Source organism: Corvus moneduloides, chromosome 6 (genome assembly GCF_009650955.1).
Source record: "Corvus moneduloides isolate bCorMon1 chromosome 6, bCorMon1.pri, whole genome shotgun sequence".
NCBI lineage: Eukaryota > Metazoa > Chordata > Aves > Passeriformes > Corvidae > Corvus > Corvus moneduloides.
This window is the reverse complement of record NC_045481.1, coordinates 11,480,162-11,497,033: the sequence shown is the minus strand read 5'-3', so window position 1 is coordinate 11,497,033 and position 16,872 is coordinate 11,480,162. Positions and strand designations below refer to the sequence as shown.

Genomic DNA, 16,872 nt, shown 5'->3' with positions numbered 1-16,872 from the left:
AGATAATGCAGAACTCAGTTATTTGTATGGGGGCTTTAGCACTAATCCATCTTCGCAATAAAGAAAAGATATCTCATTAATCTCAAGAGGATCCCTAGCTGTTACTTCCTTTAAAGAATCTGCATCTACAGCCTAGCAGATATGTAAGCTTCAAACAGCTGATCTTCAGTTTTAAATAGATGTTTTTGCTAAATGTGATTTCCGTTCAGAATCATAAAGTAGCAGTAAACTCCTTTAGGAAAAGTACTCACCAGAGGTGGGTGTAAAAATTAGAGACCAGGACTAGACAGTTGACAGACGATAAAATAGTATAAAAGAAATAAAGGAGATTGAAATTTACGATCATCATAGTGACTGACTGGGAAATTGGCCACTGACATTTCTCCTAAAAATTTTTTTTTAAGTTCCTGTGATCAGGTACTGAATACTGGCAGAGAGAAAGATGAGTCACTAATATCCAGAAGTGGCAGGAGAATTTGGGCAGCAGGATCTGAGGAGAGATCTTCTACTAGCCTGTGCCAGTGGTGTAAACTGTCTCCACAGCTCCAAAGTGCCAGTGCAGCAGGGACACCAGAGAAACTGTTGTGTGGTCTCACATCATAGCCTGGCAAGGTTCACTGTTCTAGTATCACTGTGCCATCAGTGATTTGCCAACCTGTTACTTTCTATGATGTTGTTTTCAGGAGTATAAAATTTGTATCAGACTGTCTAATCCATGGTACTACACTGAGGAAGACAGGACAGCTTAAAATAACTTAGATTTGATGCAGAGTACCTTCAGTTTCCATTAATTAATTAAAGGAGGATAGGAGACCACTTGGAGCAGAGATCTGATGATGACTTCCCTTTCAGAATTAATTTTCCATGCCAGCTCTCTTGTCCCTTCTAATCCCATTTCACAGGCTCTCCAGTTTCTGTTCTCCTTTCTTATTCAGAGTACAGTATGCTATCTTGTCCATGAACTGTACAGAAATCTCAGTTACACTGACACCTTTGCATTCACCAACTATATTTGTTCTCTCAAAAATGTATCAGATTTGACAGGTTCTGGATGCTATGAATTCATGATGATTGACATTAATTATATTTCCTGCCTTTAGTTACTTATTAATCACATACATCTTATCCAGTTTTCTCCTTCTATGGAGTTGTGTAGGACTTCAGATCTGATGGGAAAAAAACTCAGAATATGGCAATGTGGGATGATGTGATTCCAACTCAGTAAATAGGCAGAAATACTGAAATCCTGCAGCTAAATAAGTAATATTGCCAAATATCTAGTGGAAACCCTCTGTTCCCTTCCCTCATGGTAAATGTACCTAACAGTCAAAAATTCATCTTCAACTCTTTGTTGGAACTTCCTAGAGTGCATTAATATACAGGATGAAGGTTGGCTTTAAGCCAACTAGTTGCACTGCAACAAGTTACTAGTTGCACTGCAGCAAGCTTGCCCACCAGAAAAAGGCTCGTAGTCTGAATCCTGTTGTATGTTATTCTCTACATAAATCCATTGAAATTCAAAAGTAAAAATGTGAGACCCATTTTTGTACTGGTGCTGAAGACTGTGTGCAGCTTAAGCCTTGCTAAAAGCAAGTGAGCCCTGTGTGTGACAGTGGGGAATGTAAACCATTTCCTTTATCTGTAGCACTCAAAAAAAACCTTAGGAAGTGGGGTTTGTATTTGAACTGAATATTGTCATAAATGCAGCCACCCATGCTGCTGGCTTTGCTGTCTGCCTCTAAAAGATAACAATAGATGAGCCTTGACCATATGATATTTACGCTGCATTAACTTCCTGATAGATTCCACATATGTTTCAGGCCAGCAGGATGAATATTGCTTATTCTTACTCTCTTTTTCCCTCCCAAAAGGGACTCTGACTGTAGAGCTCAAGCCTCTGTAGTGCTGTAGTCAGACAGCACCATCCCACTGAGACTGCCCAACTCCCCCTCCGTATGAGAGCAGGTTTTCATACAGAGGGAGCTCTCCATAGTGCTCCTGCTAAATGATGGAGTAGCCTTGGGTTCTCTCCCATTTCAAATGCTTTGGGAAGGAATTTCACCCTCCTTGAATTTGAAGAAGCATTTTGTGAGAAACTGGCATCTTAATAAATTTTCTATAAAAGTGCCAAGAGAAAAACATTTAAAAAGGGTCAAATGAAATTACTGAAAAGGAAACTCCTGGAAAGGAAAAAGAAGATTAACGTTGTCAGCATTCTGTGGGTTTTGTTTTTTGTTTGGGGTTTTTTTTGGCACTGTTCAGCTCAATCTGTCAAATGGCCACCTTGTAGTAAACAGCTTTTTTGGCAAATTACCATAAGAATGAAAGAAAAACCTTTAAATTCCCACATGAAACTAAAAAGCATTCTACGAGATCTGATTTATTCCAACATAATCAGTGTTGGCTTCCTTTTATGTACAGTTTGCATCAGGTTAAGATAGATAGAGCACTGAAGAAAATCTTAGAGTACATTTTACTCGGGTCTCACTGTATATCAGATTGAGTACAAGCATTACTTCTTTTGTTTTGGGACACACTCCAGCAGCTTCTGTCACTGGTGGAAGGAATGCTGTGGGCTTTGATGTCTACAAACCCAGCTCAGGCCTTGAAAGAAATGTAGTGAGAGAGAACCAATTCTTACAGCTAGATAATAATGAAAGCAAAATCATTTTTTAAACATTTCCATGACCATAGTTATGTGACAACTGCAAACCCAATTTTTACAGTTTACAAGAAAAAAAAATTTTTCTTTTTTATTTTTGCAAACTCAACCTGGGATTAGAGACCCAGATGGATTTTTCCAGCTAATGCATCATCTTGGAAAAAAATTCCAAACATACAGCAGTTACAGCTTGGCTAACAAGTCTGCAAGTGATGCGTAAGGCAGAATTTGAACCTAGCTCTCATTCTCAAAAGTTTAATTGGCTCCCTGGGGCAAACTGTCAAGAAAGGAAACTGATATAACTCTAGATTTGAGGTGGCCTAAAAGCAGTCTCAGATCATAGGAAAAGTAACGCTCGGCTGTCTGAGTTACTTTATTGGTACACCTTCAAGGCAGGATTTTACACAATTTTTGAGTGCACAAAAATACTTATTTCTTAGCATTCATAGTAGAATTCTGGGAATAACATGCCACTAGTTAAACATTCGCAGGTTTGCCCCCTTCTTATCACTACAGGCACTACAGACAAGTCTTAGATGGACAGGTAAACTTTAAGGAAACATTGGGTTAGAACTCTGTTACTTAAAATAGGCTGATAATTATTTTTGCGAAGCTGCTATTTTCACTCAGCTGGTTTTGGCCTTTCTTTTCTTTTCTCCTCTCCTAAGGTTCTTACAGCTTTTCATGTCAGCATTCATCCCTAAAGACTTTGAGTTACTGACAATTCCCCAATCATTCCTCTGATTCTAGGTTTTTTAATCTTACATGGTCTTGCTTTACAGACTCATATTCACAGATTGACAATGTTTTTGACAGTAAAACTGAGCCATTGTTATATAACTGACATAGGGTAGGATTCACTGCTGAGAAAAGGTTGCTGAATCTGCTTTGTTGTTCTTACTCTCATTCTTTCTTACCTTCCAGCTTCTGCTTCCCTAAAGAGAAGATTCGATACACAGAGATAGTCATGATTTCTTGAGTACAGCTTCAGTTTAGAATTCTGGATTTATGGCGAAGCTGGAGAGGACTTAATTCAATTGCTTCCACAATGGGGCTAAATTATTTCTGAGAGGGGCAGTGAGTTTCACTATGCCCAGTCGGGAGATGATACCAAACTATCACTGCGATTGAGATGACTGACGAAGCAGGAGCTGATGCTGAGGGACAACGCCGTGTTCTAATCGGAGGAGCCACACACTGGTGAGCACAGTGCTGCTGCAGGGGGGGCCGGCTGGCACCAGCTCTCCCTACCAGCCAGGGGCTGGCTCGCAGTCCTGCCCGTGCTTTGTTCCCTTCCCTGATGGACAGCACACTGCAGGGTCTGTAAGTCTTGGAGAGGAAACCAACTTCTGCTAGGAAGTTCTGCCCAGAGCCAACTGGCATGACAAAAGTGCTGAATATCAATGGTTTGTTACAGATGAATGACCCTTTTCAGGACAAGGCATGAAGTGCTTTTGTTTTTACAAACACTGACACTTTCCCAAAGTTTTTTTTTTTTTGCTAACTGGCACCTGTGTAAGTGCCCAGAAGCTTTCCAGATTTGCTGACTGGCTGGAGTTAAGCTGTTGCTTCTTGAATTGCTGCTCTCTTCAGCCAGTCCTTGTGGAGAAGAACTTGTGCTGCTCTACTGGTATTTATGGAGGTCTGTGGTGGGTTGATGCTGGCTGGCTGCCAAATGCCCACCAAAGACACTCTATCACTCCTGAGATGGACAGGGGACAGAAAATATAAGGAAACATTTGTGGGTTGAGATAACGACAGGAACAGATCACTCACCAATTTCATACTCAACTTTGAGGAAAAAACATTTTTTCATCAATCAAATCAGAATTAGATACAAAGAAATAAAAACTAAATCCTAAAACACTTTTTCTCCAACACTCTCTTCTTCTGAGGCTTAATTTCACTCCTGATTCTCTACCTCCTTGACCCCAGGGACACAGGGGGACAGGAATGGACGCTGCGGTCAGTTCATCTTGTCTCTGCTGCCCTTTCCTCCTCATGGAGAGGATTAGGATTCCTCACTCTCTTCCCCTGCTCCAGAGTGGGGTCCCTCCCATGGGACACAGTCCTCCATGAACTTGTGCAAGCAAGTCCTTGCTATAGCCTGCAGTTCTTCACAAACTGCTCCACTGTGAGTCACTCTTCTACTGAGTGCAGTCCTTCAGGAACAGGCTGCTCTAGCATGGATCACCCTGCTCCAGCATGGACTCCTCATGGGGTCACAACCTCCTTTGGGCATCCAGCTGCTCCAGCATGGGGTTCTCCATGGACTGCAGGGGAATCTCAGCCGAAGCAGGGGAATCTCAGCTGGGCTCCTTCTCCACTGAACTTGGTGTCTGCAGAGCTGTTCATCTCCATCTTGAGCCTGCTGGCATTGGCTCTATAGGACATGGGAAGCTTCCAGCAGATTCTCACAGAAACCACCCCTGTAGCCACCCTCACTACCAAAACCTGGCCACACAAACCCAATGCAAAGTCTAAGGGAGGAAGAGAAGTGTTAGTATAGTCCTTCTAATCCTGTTTAGTGCAGTAGTGTTCCTTTAGAGCTTTGTATTCTGAAGATATATCCAAAGCCCAGCAAAGAAAAATCCCTTCTGTTATTTGCTATGTGGGAGACCTGGTGTAGTAGGGGAATCTGGGATCAGCATCACACAGAGATTATTTGTATTGCAGCCACTCTTGAGGGTTCCTTGTCCTGACCTGAGAGGAATATACATAGGTTTTTCCTGTTTTCTTAGTCAAGTTAACAGAGTCAGAAATCATATTGAGCATCTTTGAAGCTGCAAGCTGCCAACAGTGGGAAAGATTACATGCAAAGACTGTGGTTAACAAAAGTTAGCCATCTTAAGATCAAATTTGCACTTTTCTTTTTGATATAATTATTATTATGTTTCCAACTGTACCCAGATTACCATAAGTACAGATACAACTAGATGAGAAGAATGGTACCACACTCCCATTTTTGAGAATAGTAATGTTGCATCTTGCAATGCCTGAAACGTGTTACATTCTTAGTCTACATCACCAAAATCCAGTAATAATAACTGGTCCAATTCTAAACAATAATTGGTAGCATCATGGGTAGGACAGATAATCAGTATATTGAAATTTCCTCTTTGTGCTGATTCTGATCAGCAGAAAACACCAGGTTTGTGTTTGCATTAAACCTTTCTTCAGGACAGAGGGTTGTAAGTATGGGTGTACACCTGTAAAGGATCTAGAAGACCTCTTCTGTATAGAGTCCCGCTGACTTCAACAGGTTAGCGGAGCTCTGGAACCTTACTCCATGACTTGAAATTAACAGTAATTTGGCATAATACCTCTTCTGCTGTGTTTCTTACACTTACTCATCATTTTCTTTTTAGAATGTCATAAACTCTCCAAAGCTCCAGTACAAAATCAAATTCTTTGCTTGTCACAATTCAAACTTGAAGTCAATTACCCCCTGTTCCCATGTTGTCTGGATGATATAGTCCTATATGGACAATAAAACAAGAACAAGCATGGTAATTACCAAGCCTACAGGCAGTATGTTAGCCTGTGAGACAGGCAGTGGCTTAAAAGGTAGTCTGATTTTGCTTTAAGTGGCTTATCTTTTTATTTGATGACATAAGAAACACAGTACGCTAGATTTTCTGCCAGGATAATGGGGTGAAACTGTACCCATTTATAGTGCCAGAGTTCCCACAGCACCATATAATTTATAGTTTTTTCTGTAACAATGTTCACTGTTACACAGCATGTCTGAAACCAAACCAATCTTTGTGAGACAGATGGTTCTTATTATTGGAACAAAAATGATTTCCTAACAAAAAAGATCACATTCCTAGTTTTCCAAGAAAGGGTCAGTGGTGTTATTTTGCGGGGTTTTGGCTAAGGTAATTAAAAACGGGCACTTGAAGAATGAGAGAGGTTTGGGCCAAGTTCTCATGCTGTACTCCCCGTTGTACAGCTTTAAGCTGGGACATATATAAACTCAGTCATCATTTAATGAAAATATTGGCCTATATAGGCCCCACTTAGACTTTCAAATTCTTTTAAAATATGTATGTTTTTTAACTGCTTCTTCATTGCCCTGCTGTAGAGAAAGTAGGTACTGATCAACATCCTATGGAGCATAGGAAACTGTGAGTCTACTGTGTGTGCCTCAGGGTTTGCTGAGTTTTATGGCTTCCAAACTGCTGATTTATTGAGACAATTCAAGGCCTGTTTCCTTTGCTGCTAGCATCTCATAATGGTACAAGCTCAAAATTAAAAATCAGTCTCTAGGTTCTCAGAATAACTTTGTTAACTCAGTGAAGGGAACGTGCTTCCTGTTTTGTGTCATCTCGACAGCCTGACTCCCCTAAGGTAAGCATAATTTGCCTCTCATGCCTAGTTTATTTCAAACTGTGAGTTTCAGAGAAAGAGAAGGAACTGAAGAAATACCGAGAGCTAACGGTCTTTTGGAAGTCAGTTTCTGAAAAAGAGTAGGAAAGGGAATTTCCTCAAAGAGTTACAGTGGAAGGTGTACTTTTCCTTCAGAGTGTTTGACTGATAGACACTCCCTTTCTTCTGAACTATGCGGTCTCCATTTGAGGGCTAATTACAACTCTGGCAGGATCACATAATGATCAAGACCACAAGTTCGTGCACTTAACTGAGCTCTTGGGGATTGATGACAGCTGATCTATGCGGAAAACAGCACCTACTTTTGGGCATAAAACCCACAAAAATATGGTGTCATAAACTAGTAGATGGAAAATCTACCATCCATCTCTGTGACTTGAGGTGATACCATACCTAGGGCCTTTGGCGACTGGATTTTTGTAAAAGCAAATATTAAATTCAATTCTCGCTTCCCACTCTCACAAAGAGAAAATGTATTTCAGGATGTCATTTGGAATAAGATTTTTTTTTTTTGTGCACATGTTTTATCTGTTCTTCCTTTGCTGAGTGTGTCAACAATTCATTACTGGCAGAGAAAAAAAGAAGTCATATTCTGTATGGCAAAACATCACAATTTAGAGGGATTTTTATTCACTTGTTGATGAAACCAAAATTTTTTCTTGTTTTTGCATATAAAATTGTCTCCTTTGCTTCTACAATCTTGTAATTGTACAGCTGGCCCCAAAATTAAAAAGCAGTCTCTATCCAAAAGCCACTGCATATACTGAGGAAAATCTGGGAGTAGCATTGGTAATAAGGGTCTCTTTGCAAAGTATTTATTGCTTTAGGCAAGTTTATAATTTTCAACGCCTCATATTTCTGTACACAGGAAGAGTTCTTGATAGAATTATTATCTTTAGAAATTGTTGGTCACCTGCATTACCATTCATTCGAGAGACAAAATGATTGTTGTTTCCATGCTATTTGTTCCCATATAGAAAATGAAAATACTTCCAAAATTTATTAAAGACCAATACATCACAAAAAGGCATGTTTCTCTATTGCAAACATAATTTCCACATGCAAAGTTTATCTGAGTATTTTGCAAATGGAGACCACAGAAGTCAACTGTGACAGCAAGCCAAAAGCACTGTTAATTATCAGATTGTACATGCAAATCAGGCAGGCAGGCACACGATGATTCAGATCAGCACCTTGAGGACTCAGATGTTGAGGGTACGAACTGTAGCTGGAATAAAGTGAGCTAATGTATCAATCTTATGAAAATGCACTAGTTAATAATTTACTATCCATAAATAGACCTTCTCCAGGAGCAAAACGATTTGTACTCTGAGATATGAGAATCCATTTTTAAATGCTATTCTTTTACCAAATTACACAGTCAGGGCAATAACAAAAGCTCAGTTGCAGCTAGGCAACTGGGTGTGAATCTTTTCTTTTGAACACCTCTGCAGAATGATGATGGATTCTAGCTGCAGGCCACACTTTCTGTGTCTCCAGAGCCTTGTCTGAAAGGGATCAGCTCTGGCTGCTCAGTCAGGTTTCAGGTCACCATCGTACTGGTGTTAAGATGATAAACTTTGTCCTGCAGAGGTGATAATCTAATAGAAGGGGAAAAAAATGGAAGTAAAACTTATCATTTCCTATTTCTGTAGGACATCCCACCCAGAGAAATCAACCTTTTTTTTTATTCATTTTCTGTAGTGCCATTTAAGTAATTAAAACTATATTTTAAAAATGGGAGAAAAGTAGTTTTTCTGATGTCTAAGTGATTTAGGAATGCAAGCCCAACTGGAGAGTAACTTCATAAAGATATTTCTCATCTCTTTAAGATAATAAACAAACCTCAATGATGAAAGCTAATGTTAGTAGAGCCAGAACATGTAGTAGGCAGATATTCCTAGATGGTGGGACTTAACAGAAAAGTAAGTATTTTTACACAGGAACATAGAAGAAAATTCTGCGGGTGAGCTGCCTTGATTTTTGAAGTGTTCAGGTGTTTCCTCTATTTTCACTTTTGTAGAAACAAGGGTTAAGGGGAGAAAAGAGGATTTTTCAAAAAATATCAAACATTGAAATCATGCTAGGTGAGTTATTCTATCACTATTAGCTCAGAAAAAGTCACCCTGACAACTTCGTTATATTTAGTTTTACCTTGATAATCTAGTTTTATGGTTTCATTTTCATCTGGGGGACTCTTTTATCAGCTGGTTTTTTAAAACCTTTGACTTCTAATCAACAAGATGTCTCCTGAAACCATCATGTACTTCAAAAGCAACTGAAACTACAGGGCTTTCAGAATTTAATTACCCAGACGTTTGGCCAGGGCAAAAAGGCTTACTGCACTGCTCTTTTGAGAACTGATCCAGTTTCATGACATGTTCAGGGCTTTACTTTCATATGTGGTCTACTTGACCTACCTCTGTGACAAAGCATGCAAGAAAGGAGATACCTTGCGTTTCTCCTTCCTCTCAGTGAACTTGGCAAGTGGCAGAACCTCAGGTTGAGTTTAGCCTATTCTGGCTTGCTTCACTCTTGTCTTCCCTCCTTCCACTAAGCCACTTAAGTCCTAACAGACAATCCCAGCTTCCATAGCTTGAAATGCCCTAAGAATATTGTAATTTGGTCATTTGAGTCAGGCTGATTTCATTTATGTCCCTTATGGATGGCAGAGCACTTTAATACATGTTGCTGCTTTAGAACAGTGTGGTGAAGAATATAAATAGTTCAGAGAATATATAATAAACACTGTGTGATTACTGAATTGTTTACTTCAACCAAATATTAGTGCCAGGATACAAATCAAATTAACGGTGTTCAACAGTGCATAGTGTTCACATAATATCTTAGACACGTAAGTTTAAAAATTGTTCTTTTCTGACAGAAATAGTCCAAGTGAACACCCTTGTATATGCTATAAAACCCAGCCTATCTGATTTGTGAAAGCCAAACTGTTTCTGATTGCTGCAAGCATTTTCTGAGTCTTTCTTCACATTTCATAAATGAAATACAGAAGGGCTTCTAACTGAAGACTAAATCAAGCATCTTGATGAAGTGAAAGAAGAAAAAAGTATCCATCAACTCAAAGCTCGTATCTAAAAGCATCCTAACCAACTGAATTTTAAGCACAGCAGACCTCTGCCAGTGTTCAATCAGGGTTTGAAGCTATATCTGGTCCTTTAGGAACTGTTCACGAATCACTTTGGTTCTTCAATACATAACCAAAGCAGTATTGAAGTAAAGAAACACCATGAAGAAAGATCTCTGTCTATAAGATATTTTTCTAGTCTTGAAAATGCCAATTTCTTATCTTGCCACAACAATTAAGTGTCCTGCTTTCTCCAAAAGGGGCAGTTTGCTTTTTGGATTTGCTTATAAATTCCTATGGACATTGTTAAAGTTGACCTCAGTCTAAGTGGCTGGTTTTGAAAATGGGCTGACTAGGTGGCTACTGCATTTACAAATATACTTCCTATTTATAGTTTAATTACAAATTCGTAACTAGTCGGTGTAACAAACTAAGTTGTTTCCGTGTGACCAGAATTCCCAACACTTTTTGTGCTCTCCTAGGGACAGCAGCCCAAGCCTCAGGAAGGATTCATTGGCGTAGTCTGTGAATAAACAGAGGACACAAACCAGCTCCCCTTTCAAAGGCAAAGAAAGTATTCATAGATATATCTCAGCACACATACTGTCTAACCTTTTCATCTTAGTAATTATTGTGGGCGTTACAGAGCAGAACTGTTTCCTTTAAGAGCACTCACTTACTGACAAATGTGCTTGTCTCATTCTCCTTGCCTTTGATTCTGCCTTTTCTGCTGGACATAGAGCAGTGCCCTGCTCCACTGCTTTGTGTGAAAGTTATGCATTCTCTCCAGAAAAGGCTCAAGCATCAGCTAAGCCTTCACTAAATCATACAGACGTTTTCAGCCTCTGGACTGGTAGACTTTTGGCATTTCTCTCGGTCTGCTATTAGCCCGCTGAAGCTGGGATAGGGCTCTACATGCAAAGTGCAGTCTAAAGATTAGTGCAAGGTTTGGGCTCAGCTTTGGGCTCAGGTCTGATCATCCACACTGCAAGGTCATCCCGCATTGTCACGTTTTGCTCTCAATGCATCTCTGCTTGGATGTTTCACTGGAATTTCTTTGGTCATGTTCTACAGCTCTTACCCACAATAAATTCTGTAATGTTCTGTAGCATTACTGATTGGCAAATTGTGAGGGGAAAAACTGTGTCTTTTCTGAACACTGTGGGAAACTGAGATTAATCCTTTTCAGGTGTTTAAACTTCTCATTGTAGTGTGAATTATCTAAAAACAAGAGAAACAGTGGGACCTATCTTTTCTATTTAAGACAGGTGGAAAATGTCACTATATCTGTGCGAGAAGGTTTTCTGATTGCCTGGAAAGTTTCTGCTGGGATGACAATGCCTTCATTCTCAGACACTGCTCCCTTTGTCAGCTCTCACTGCCAGGTAATCAATCCTGCTGCGCTGTTTAGGATTTGTGAGCTTCCATGTACATCATCACTTCCTGTCATGGTCTGAACCTGTCTCCAGCAGGGCCCTGCTGTGTCATGACAATAATCCACTGTATGCCTTTTGCTGTTGTCTGGCAGAAGAGACTCTTGCTCCACTGCAGTTTGGCAAGCCTATCTGTTGCCAGTACTATTCACCAGGGAACAGGGACTTGGTGGATGGAGGTGGACGGTGGCAAACAGTGGCATAAGCAGCGCAGCAGGCTCAGTTTCCCTGTTTGAACCTGGGTTCTTGCCAAAGGCTGAAATCTGTAGCTACAACCACTCACTGCCTCTTACATCTCCTTTCTTGGCGGGAGGAGGGCTCAGTGTTCCCTCATGAGTACTTCCAGCCACACCCAAGTACTAACTGTTCAGTAAATGGTTTTAGTAAAGCTTTAATTATCAGCTTATTACAATTTTAACAACTAGGAGACTGACAGAGGCTGAAGTCAGACTACCTATGATGTATTATTTTTTATAATTGTGGATCTGCTTTCTGTTCATCCAGGAAGAAGTCTGTTTACAAGCATGATATTTATAAGGTTTTATTCCTGTTCTCAGCAAGATTTATGTGAAGAATCACAAGGCGCTTCTAACATTTACTATGCAGCCAACTTGGATTAAACCTCGCATGAAAGATTTTATCTCTTGGTTTCCAAATTTGCAGAAGGTCTTACCCAAACTTGTTTTTAGTGTATAAATGCTCAGGCAAATCACTGCCTGTAACAAAAAAGATAGAAAGGCTTAGAAAATACGACCTTAGAATGGAAAAACTTTTACATGGAATACATTGGTGCAAAGAGAAAGAGAATCAATTTTTACTTGCATCTACAATGAACAGGAGAAGTAGTAATGAGGCTAAATTGTACCAAAGGAGATTTGGGATACACATTAGAGAAAACTCTCCAATGGTGGTGATAATTACCCACGAAATAGCTTACCTTGAGAGAACATGGGCTCCCCACGGTTACAGCTTTTTAAGATTGAAAAACCGTATATGAGAAGCAGATTAGGTTTCCCTGTTTCTCCCTTGCTGCAGGGTAATGGACTAGATGCCCTCCTGCAGTCCTGCCTGTAACTTTATCAGCATTAGTTTGTGAGTCAGAATGAGACTACAGATTTAATTGATCACTGTGATTTTATAATCAATTTTATTTAAAATTGGTGATTTAGATGCGTTTACATAGTGCAAACATTTTCACAGAATGGTGTTCAAGCAAAGCAAATATTGCAATTCTGAAGTACATACTAGAATCAGAACTGCTGGTTTCTCTTGTTTTCTCCCTAGAAAACAATTGCAATGTTTGTTTTATGGACATTTAGATATGAGTTTGTAAGATTAGATATTTTGCTGTGAATTGCAGACTTACATCTTTTTTCCTCTAAACTATGAGAAATTTTGTGGACTGTTTAGGGCAGACTGCTAGCAAACAAATGTACATACTGTTCTTCTATGTAGAGAGCTTTTACCCTTTTGAGGCATTGCACTAAAAAATCTAAAATAAAGAGAGCAGAAATGTGTCCAAGTTTTCGGATAAAAGTTTTGAGTGTGGTCTAATCAGCTACATCAAGAAATGTTCAGATCAGTCAGTAGCTTCGTAGATTATTTTAACTGCTTTTGTATTCTGTGAATTGGCTAAATCAGATTTGCTCTTGGATAGGTAAAAAACCAATTTTTTCCATTTCTATTTATACCTCTGGGGGAGAAACTATTGCACCTGCTCACACTCACAGATAAAACCTTTCACATTTCACTAAAAAAAATTATGTACTTGTTGCATGGAAAAAAAAGTATTTGCTACATAAAAATGTTACTCCTTCAGAGGGAATTTTTTCTGCCAGCAGGGCCTTATGGTTTTGCAAAAGCTACTTTTGGAATCAGCAGTTATTTTAAAAGGTGTGCACAAGTGTGCTTATGTGTCTAAATAATTTATTTGCAGAAAGATTGTTTAAAGGACAATACGGAGCCATGTTTCAGCAAGAGATCTGTGTTAAGATGAAAATCCCAGCTGGAACACGAGAGAATCCTCAAGGATATGTAAAACATCAAAAGAAAAGCAAAGACAAGAGGGCAGGCAGAGGAGAGGATGGTTGGCAGAAGGAAAGGGAGTAAATGGACATGAAAGTAGAAATCTAACTGAAATACGATTTCAAAAAACTTCTCAAAAGAAGACCAGATGCTCAAATTTCCTGCCAAGAGTCAGAAAAAATAATCAAGTAAGAATCATGTGATTGAAAATTACAAAAATACAATGCTAAATGGCTTCAACAGCCAAGGCTGGCGAATGCAGTTCCTTCTGGATATTTTTAGAGTGTTTCTAGAAACCCTCTCTCACCAACAAATACGAGAAACTAAGAGGAATGTTGAATCAGTCAGAGAGAAGTGAGGTAGAAGCTGGAGTTGCCTTGGTGAAAGAGATTGTAGTGATCAGGAGTGGTTGCAACACTGGCAACTCTTCTTCATAGGACAATAATAAGAAAATCATGACTCCTGGAAACTGCTGAGGACATAATCAGGCCTGGGCTAAGAACCGCTATTATTAAACAGAATGTTGTTTATAATTATGAGTTGTAAAAAAAATAACCAACCAAATAAAAAGAATTAACCAAACTAAAACAAAAAACCAAACAACAGCCAAAACACAACAGGTTAAAAAGTCCTAAATAGCTCCAGGAATTGTCAATATCCAGGCTGTAGATTCTGCACCCTAAATATATTAGCAGCCACATTTTACTGCATTGTGGTCACAACTCAGGCTATTTGCAAGGCCATAAAGGGAATTACTCACAGCCATGAGAATGGCTCTATTATGGTTATCTGAACTCAAGGGAATCCCTGGTCGTAGCAAGTTTTTTTTTTTTTTCTAGCAAGCCTTGAGGAACCTGGTTTATTTTTAGGCAGCTAAAGAGTCCAATATTGAAATCTAGGACCTGCTCATTGACCCTGGATATATTGTTTCTATCCAGAGGCTGCATAAAATGTTAATGAGCATGTCTCTTATTTTCTCAGTAGAATAGGAACCAGTGATTTAGGCAGCTAATTTATTATCACTTACACCAGCATGCAAATGAAACTGTCCTTTTCTAAACCTAAAGTAAGAAATATCCTTAGGAAAAAAAAAGTGAATTAAACAACAACAAGAACAACAACAACAACAAAACAAACAAAAACCAAAAAAGAACCACCAAAAAAACACCCAAACCAAAACAAAAACCAAAACCAAAACAAACAACAAAAAAACAACAAAAAAACCCCATAATCAAAACTGCTACTACCTCTGTGATTGTCCTTCAGAGAGGCTCTTATTTGAAGAGGAGCATGTTTCCTGCTCATAGCTTCAGGCACACTGATGTGCTTCTTTCTGGCCTTTGGTACAGGTGATAATTGAAAAATTAAGGAGCTGCTGTAGGAACAGAGAGGAAGACATGAAAAGGATTGGGGAAGTAGGGAATATGAAAGCAAAGGAGGATAATGGAGAAGGGGTAAAGGAAGTGGAAAAGAAGAATTAATCCACCTAATTATCATTCAGCCCAAAGGCATGAAACAGAACCGAAATAGAGTGTTCACAATAGCACAGAGCGTAGTAGCACACCAGAAAGTATTACAGCTTGCCAGTATGTAATATAGCTCAAGTGCTAATAATGCTGAGAAGGAATTTGCTAGGAAGGACAGGCTATGATATCTGCCAGAACTTCGTATACCTACTGAGAAACCTAGCCCACAAGTGGTGTCCAAGACAATGACTGCTGAAGATTTAAAAATTTGGTCAGGTATTTGAGACCAAATAAGACATTAGAAGTGATGAAAATATGAGGTCTCCTCTGGATATATTACTGATCTCTACCACAATGGAAATCTGCTGTTAAAAACACAGTTTAGCAAGTGAGCATCAAATCCAGTAAAGTTCCACTGCTTGTATTCTTCTGCACTGTTTCCCACTGCTCCTCTGGCCCACTACAGCCTTGGTGGCTCCCAGGTCATACTGAACTCTCAAATCCTGTCTCCAACCCAGGTTAACAGGAGAGAGAAGGAAGGAGATACTCATAGCAGTGGTTTTCCATAGAAGCTGTAAAAGCATCCTAAACTACACCAAAAACATTTTTTTGTCTCATCTGTCTTACAGATGGTCTTTATCTATCCAAGTTGTGGGAGTTGACTCTAGGGAAGCTTTGTGTGGATGTTCAAGGTCAGCCAGGCCTTGTATAAACTATGGCAGAGATTTCTCCCAATTCATAACCCAGCTGAAGAATTACGGATGTTCTTTCTTTGCTTGACTGTATGTAAGGTCATAGGCTAAAGGAGGAATGAAATGTGTCCATCAGGTACTTCTATTCCCTCCCTTCCTGCCATTAGTTGTCCCCACTAGGACTCTTTTCCTCCCTTAGTCCTTGCATAGCTCAAAGTAGCTCCAGGTCATAGGAGAGGGCAGCAGGAAATCCTGAAATAAGCTGCATACATGCAAAATCCTATGCCTGCATTAAACACAAAACTTTATACAGAGAGGTGGAACAGAAAGTCTGCTAACTCTGTGTGGACCCAATTTCAACACATCTGGTCTTCTGCAAAGCTAAAAAAAATGTTAAGCATGAAAGAGTAATCCAATTTTGCCATTCTCAGTATCTCCCACTAAGGATATATGCAATTAATATTTCATTTGTTAATTATCAAAGGTATTTACAAACCTTTCTATTTTAAGAACATCAGAAAGATATAGTACGAAGCTATGTGACTTCTTTGCCCTGATGTAGTGTTAATTTAATTTGTCTGCTCAAAAATCTTCTACGAGACAAATGAACATGTACTGAAAAAAAACATTTACTAAATTATATAATGAAAAATATAATAAGCCTTGTTCATAATTCCTATTTTATATTTACTTTTATTCCTAATTGGATAGTTCAAAGTGAAATACTTGAGGGATATTTTTTAAAAAGAATGGTGATGGAGTCATTTGTTTCTTTGATGCCTCCCCACTACTTTAGTAAGCACATGAAAAGTGATGTTTCTACACCCAGGAGGACCTAAGAGAAATATTTGCCTTTAATAGCTTTTTGACACTCCTTTAAGTCAGCATTAAGCCTCAAATGTGGCATTTTTAGAGTCCTGCTCCCAGCCAGTCTCAAAGGAATGGATTAGACTAAAATGTAGGTCTTGTAGAAGCCTTCCCTCTGGCTTGGTTGCTCTGGTGCGTGGACATCCTCCAGCCAACTGACAGCAAAATTCCTTATCAGTTTTCATGGCAGCCCAAGCGGGTTTGGAGCTTGTGCCTAGTGCCTTGGCATGGAGAAGCTCTTCCTGTT

General features: G+C 39.3%; 1 long non-coding RNA gene across 1 annotated transcript; it reads right to left on the bottom strand.

Annotated features, from left to right (window-relative positions):
* Positions 1–8,207: 8,207 nt before the first annotated feature.
* Positions 8,208–16,430, bottom strand: LOC116446109. Its single transcript, XR_004241052.1, has 2 exons — positions 14,848–16,430; positions 8,208–8,655 (listed from the first exon to the last, which is right to left on the bottom strand). It is a non-coding gene; the product is annotated as an uncharacterized LOC116446109 (long non-coding RNA).
* Positions 16,431–16,872: the final 442 nt, after the last annotated feature.